At 41.4% G+C, this 6,290-nt stretch overlaps 1 pseudogene; it reads right to left on the bottom strand.

Annotated features, from left to right (window-relative positions):
* Positions 1–2,930: 2,930 nt before the first annotated feature.
* On the bottom strand, positions 2,931–5,514 carry LOC114095984 (transcription factor AP-2-alpha-like; annotated as a pseudogene).
* Between the last annotated feature and the right edge of the window lie 776 nt (positions 5,515–6,290).

Genomic DNA, 6,290 nt, shown 5'->3' with positions numbered 1-6,290 from the left:
GCAACAGAATATGTCAGACACTAGTATGGCAGTATGTAAAAACGTGGATGTGTAACTGATGTGATTTTGCAATCTGTATACGGGGTAAAAATGGGAGTTCATAACCCACTTGAATCAAATGTATGAAATATGATATGTCAAGAGCTATGTAATGTTTTGAACAACTAATAATAAAAATTAAAAAAAAAGAAAATATAGGATCTCAGTGCTAAATAATCCACATAGTCAGGAAATTAAGGAATGTCATCTGCACCTTTATTATTAATAATTTCAAAGGATTTGCTACCTTCAAGGATGAGGAAGGATTTGAATTCAATATGTCCCCATTGCAAAACCCCTACTTGTAGTAGTCCCTTCTTGAATAGTCTTTATTTACTATTAGAAAAAAAAAAGCCAGAAAATGGTTCAGGAAATTAAGTGAACCGTCTCTAAAAGCCAGTTAATTTGGGCTGTGTAGATTATTGCTTCTTTTGAAATCTTCATAACTGCAAGTTTTATCTGATGGTCTTAGATCTGACATCTTCAAATGTTTGAAATATTTGACAACTTTTGTGATCTTACTGTATTTTCTTTGTACCTGTAGATTAAATAACTTAAGGATTTCTCTCTTTTATTTCCATAAATGACATAATTTCCAGTCTTTTTCTCACTTTTATCATTTTCCTTTGAATAATATTCAGTTATATATGTATCTTCTAAGAATAGCACTTTGAATAACAAAGGAAATGTTCTTGACATAATCTGATTAGTAAAGACCAATTGGAATTACCACTTCCTAATATCCTCAGTTATATCCTTTGGTACTTAATATTTTTTGACACAGTACTGATTTTATTATCAAATAAGATTTATTTCCTTCCTTCTCTTCTTTGTGTATAAGTGTGTGTGTTTGTGTATGTGTATGTGTGTGTTGTAAAAATTGACCTTATAATCAAGAAGAAGCAAAAATAATGACAACAGACAAAAATCAATAAATTAGTTAATAGTTCTGGCAAAGCATTCATTTCTAACAGTTGCTAAGGTGGATTTGGACAGATCCCAAAGGAAACTTCTTCAAATAAATGCAGTTCTTAACTCACTGTGAGATTTGGGAACTTATACAATGCGATTATCTTAAGTAAAGGAACTTCAAATGTGTGAATCATAGCCACAGACAACTCTGAAATCACATGCCAAAGACAGACTGAGGTTGTGCCCACATTTTTTGAGAGTCTTTTCAGTTTGTCATGACAAACTGAAAATTTGCAGTAAATTTGATCTTAATGAACTTGACAGGGAATGAAGAGATAGGATCCAAAGCAGATTAATCCTTTCCAATCAATGTATTTAACATGAATTTGAATGAAAATCCAAAGACATGTGCTCAATTTTTGACATTTAACTGTTTTTATTAAGAATTAAAAAAAGCTATTTTGGAAATTTTTGGTATTGAAAGACAAATTTAAATGTCCATTTCTCTTCAAAACCTGTGTGTGTGTGTGTGTGTGTGTGTGTGTTGGTAACTCCTTTGTTCCTGCTTGCTGTTCCTACTCAGGATCTCTTGAAGCTGCATCTAATAAATTAGAGAATATGAGTGGGAAGTCTACTGCTTTTTCTGGTTCATGAGAAATGCAAAATAACCTTAAGACAAATGGCTTGTGTAGAGGATTTGGGCAAACTCCACAAATTGTGTGTGCACTTATGTATGTGTTTGTGTGTATGGTATACTTTATTTCAAAATATCACCTTAAGAAAATGAGGGTTTTTTTCCAATGGAGATACCACATTTGAAAGTCTTCAGGGCTTATGTTTTCATTCTTTTTTAAAAAAAAAAAAAAAAATATATATATATATATATATATATATATATATATATATATATATATATATATATATAACCCTTCCAGAAAGTTAGGGATTTACATTTGAAAAAGGACAATGCTAAATAAAGATATGAGTGGCAGACATTGAGGACTGAGAGTGGTCATGCTTCTCCGAGGGGGCTTGGCCTATACATAGAATTCTCTTCACTTGGTACTTTAAAGAAAGCTGCCTCCTTCACTGCATATTTCAAAAATACCTTCCATATTATGAAACCTTCATATTTAAGATGGACGCTATTATCATTTTTAATGGTAAATATTATTTGAAGAGGTATTACTAAATTAGATTGTTTATTCTGTTTGACTCAAAAAAAAGTGAGGTGTGACTATACAGGTGTGACATCAGTTTTCTTTTATGGCACTGTATTGGAGTTGAAGACATAGTTCTGGTCCAGAATTCTACCACACTCAAGGATTCACCTGCCTTTTAAAGTCATATTCCCTCTGGAATTTACATAGAAGAAAACTATGACTGCAGCTTGTTCTTTGGTTAGAATAAAAGTGGACAAGTATGCTTCTCTTCCTCCTCTTCCCTCTCACCCTCTCCTCCTCCCTCCAATAAAACTTGAAGTACAGTAGAAAAAAGGTGCACCTAATCTGGAAGATGGATCTGAATCCAAATCTTGGTTTTTCCAGTGTCTGTTTTTAGTCTGAACATTTTTGAATCTAAGGTCATCCTGCTATGAAATGCATAAGATAAGGGAAAACTTGTAGAAATGTAAAACAAATGAGGTATCTATATGCAAATGTCTAGCATGCAGTAGTCATGTGAACAGCTCATATGAATAAATTATTATTCAATGTCTAGTGCTTATTAAAATAATATATGGACCAAAAAAAAAAAAAAAACTCGACAGAACTTTCCTCTGCTGGTTTCACGGCCTCTTCTGTTCTCTTAGGCTCCACATGCGGGGAGGGGGCGTTGGTACCGATGGGGAAGTGGAGGCACTGGGCTAAGTCCACGGAGGCTGCCCCACTGGCAGTCGAGAGAGCAATCCCGAGGACCCAGGGCACCGGAGGGCGGCGGCAGCTACAGCTGCCGCCTTAAGTGTCGCCGATCCAGAGCTGTCACTTTCTGCGCTTCTCCTCTTTGTCACTGCTTTTGGCGCTGTTGTCCGTGTGGCTGTTGGGGTTGTTGCTGAGGTACATTTTGTCCATGGCCTTGAGGGCCTCGGTGAGCTAGTTCTGCAGTTCTGGTGCAGGGTGGTGACCGCGGCCACACCGCCGGGCTGCCAAAGCCAAGGGAGATGAGGTTGGAGTGAGTCAAGCAGCTCTGGATGCCGGACTCCAGGACGGGGTTGGGCCGCCAGTTCCCTGGGGAAGATAGGTCCTGAGCCAGCAGGTGGTGGTGAACTCTTTGCATATTTTACCAGGAGCATGTTTTTTCTTGTCACTTGCTCTTTGGGAATCAGAATGTTGTCGGTTGAGAAATTCAGCTACTGCTTAGCAGAAAATTCGGTTTCACACATGTACCCAAAGTCCCTGGCTAGGTGGACGGCTTCTCCCTCCACTAGTGATGTGAGATTTAATCCTATTTTGTCCAGTTTTTCTCTTAAAGATCTTCCTCCAGTTTTAGACTTCGCCAAGCAGCGATGGGTTTAGACATTCGGGCGGTGAGAGGCGTCGCTGCACTTCCCCACTGTGACCTTGAACTTCAAGGTGGAGCTGAGGAGTGAGAGTCCACCTGGAACTGAACCGAAAACTTCATTGGGTTCACCACGCCACCGAAGAGGTTGTCCTTGTTAATAGGGATGGTGTTGCTGTTGCACTTGGGTTACCGTTGATGAGTCCTTGCTTCCCAGAATGCTGAAGTATAACACCGGAGAAGCAGGCCCAGGCAAGTTTAGAGTGGAAAGTAGATGCTTTATTAAAGGACAGCAGAAAGGACTTCTCCTGGAGGAACAAGGGGACCCGAAAGGATCCGTGGAAGGGGAAGTCTTCCTTTTTTTTATAGCTAAGGTCTCTTTCAGCTTTCCCACACTCCTGTCCTTTGTTTCCCTTTATCTTGCAGTGTCAAAATGCAGGTGAGAAGGCCCCAAAGGTGGGAGATAGGTGGGCTGAAGAAGTAATTTGGGCAGGAAGGGCCTAGGGCAGCTCTTGATTAGCACTTCCCTGTTTGCTGGGAGCTGCTTCATTAACAGTTCCTTAGGATGGGCTCTGGCCTTGGGGACATTAACATTTCAATTTCCCCTAGTGCTGCTCTGTTTTCCTGGACTCCATTCTCAATAACAGCCTCCATTTTATTTATCTTACCCGATTTACCTAACTACACTAACTACCTATCTAAATCTGGCTTCACTTGGACAGAGATACGGAGCCTTTCTTAATTACAGTTTGATCTGGATGTTAATACCTTCTACAGCAGGATGACCTCAATGGCGTGAGGTAAGGAGTGGATCGGAAGGTCTCCGAGTCCGGAGCCAAGCCCTGGGGGCTGTGCAGGAGGTCCTCTTGCCGCAGGTAGTCCCTGCGAGGATCCATCCAGGCCTGACAGCTGGTGGGGCAGACCCCAGTGTGTGTGTGCAGGAGCCCCGAGCCTGGCTCTGCCTCCCGCGGCTGCGGCTGGGCGTGCAGGGGATTCAGGCTGAACGGATCATTGACGTGGGAGCAAGGATCTTGCGACTGGGGGTAGATGGGCTGATAGGGCGGGGGAGTAAGGGGCTGGAAGTCGGCATTGGGGGTGTGGGACAGCAGCGGGGCACTCGTGTAGGGATATTGACCTACAGTGCCCAGCTGGGGCAACCCTGCCGTCCTGTTGCTGGTGCAGTAGTGAAGGTCCTGCCAGTCCCCCATTTTGGCAAGTAGCCGCGGCTAGGCGCTCCTGGAGATGGATCCCGGCCGGGCATGGGCTGGAGGGCTAGGCACGGCCCTGGCCCGCTCCCTGGAATCACTTAGGCAAATTCTCCTTTTTACCTGCTCACCAACAACTCACCTGGGAAGTGATGGATTTATAGCCGCAGCAATCTTGCCGTCAGCTCCAGCTTTTCCCAACAGCCCCATCCCGCTTTCCGGGTCAGTCCCTTGCCAGGGAACCGAAGCAAACTGACTGCTGAGGTTTGCTGGGCTAACGCAAGTATGAGTATGTGTTTTCCCAACCGAGTAGTGGGGGCATCTACGTGCTCATCCTATGGCTCCCCTGCCCTAATCCCCCTTTTATTTTTGAATTCTTTTTCTCTTTTCCCTCTGTATCTATGAGAGAGGAAACATTCAACCTTTGACTTTCTGGGTCTGACTTATTTCACTTAGCATAATGTTCTCCAGTCCCATCCATTTACCAGCAAATGATGTAATTTCATTCTTCTTTAGAAGTGAATTAAATTCCACTGTGTAAATATATTTAGCACATTTTCTTTATCCATTCGATGTCAATAAGCACCTAGGCTGGTTCCATAACTCAACTATTGTGAATTGTACTGCTATAAACTTTAGCATGCAATATCATTATAGTATCCTGATTTTAGTTCTTTTGGATAAATACCAAGGAGTAAAATAGGTGGGTCATATGGCGATTCCATTCCTAGTCTTTTGAGGAATCTCCCTATTGCTTTCCAAAGTGGTTATATCAATTTGCAGCCCCACCAACAATGTGTGAATGTACCTTTCCCCCCACTTCCTCATCCACAATTATTGATGGAGTCTTGATGATTATCATTCTAACTGGGGTGAGATGAAATCTCAAAGTAGTTTTGATTGGCATTTCCCTGATTGCTGAGGATGTTGAATATTTTTCATATATGTGTTGACCATTTGTGTTTCTTCTTTTGAGAAATGTCTGTTTAGTTCTTTTGCCCATTTGTTGATTGCATTACTTGTTTTTTTTGTGTGTGTGTGAGAGAGAGAAAGAGAGAGAGAGAGAGAGAGAGAGAGAGAGAGAAGTTTTTTGAGTTCTTTATTATACTCTGCATATTAATTCCTTGTCAGAGGAACAGCTGGCAAATATTTTTATTCATTCTTGGTTTTGGTTTTTAGTTTTTGAGCTTTGGGGGTCTTGTTAAGGAAGTTGGTGCCTGCATATATATGCTGGAATGCTCACCCTATGTTTTCTTCAAGCAGTTGCAAGATTTCTGGTCTAACTCCTAAGTCTTTGAGCCATGGTGATTTACCTTTTGTGCAGGGTGAAAGACAGGGATTTCTTTTCATTCTTCTACATATGGATATGCAGTTTTCCCTGCACCATTTGTTAAGAAGGCTATCTCTTCTCCAACATATATTTCTGGCACTTTGTCAAGGATCAGATGACTGTATCTATGTGGATTTGTCTCTATGCTTTCTATTCTATTCCACTGTTCTTCATATCTTTTTTCCCCCTCCAGTACCACACTGGTATCCCCCTCCCCTTCTATAGCTCTGTAGTATAACTTGAGATCAAGGACTGTCACATGTCTCCAGCATTGCTCTTCTTGCTCAGGATTGCTTTGGTTATTCTGG

This window comes from Marmota flaviventris, chromosome 6 (assembly GCF_047511675.1).
Source record: "Marmota flaviventris isolate mMarFla1 chromosome 6, mMarFla1.hap1, whole genome shotgun sequence".
Lineage (NCBI taxonomy): Eukaryota > Metazoa > Chordata > Mammalia > Rodentia > Sciuridae > Marmota > Marmota flaviventris.
This window is presented reverse-complemented; position numbering and strand designations above follow the sequence as displayed.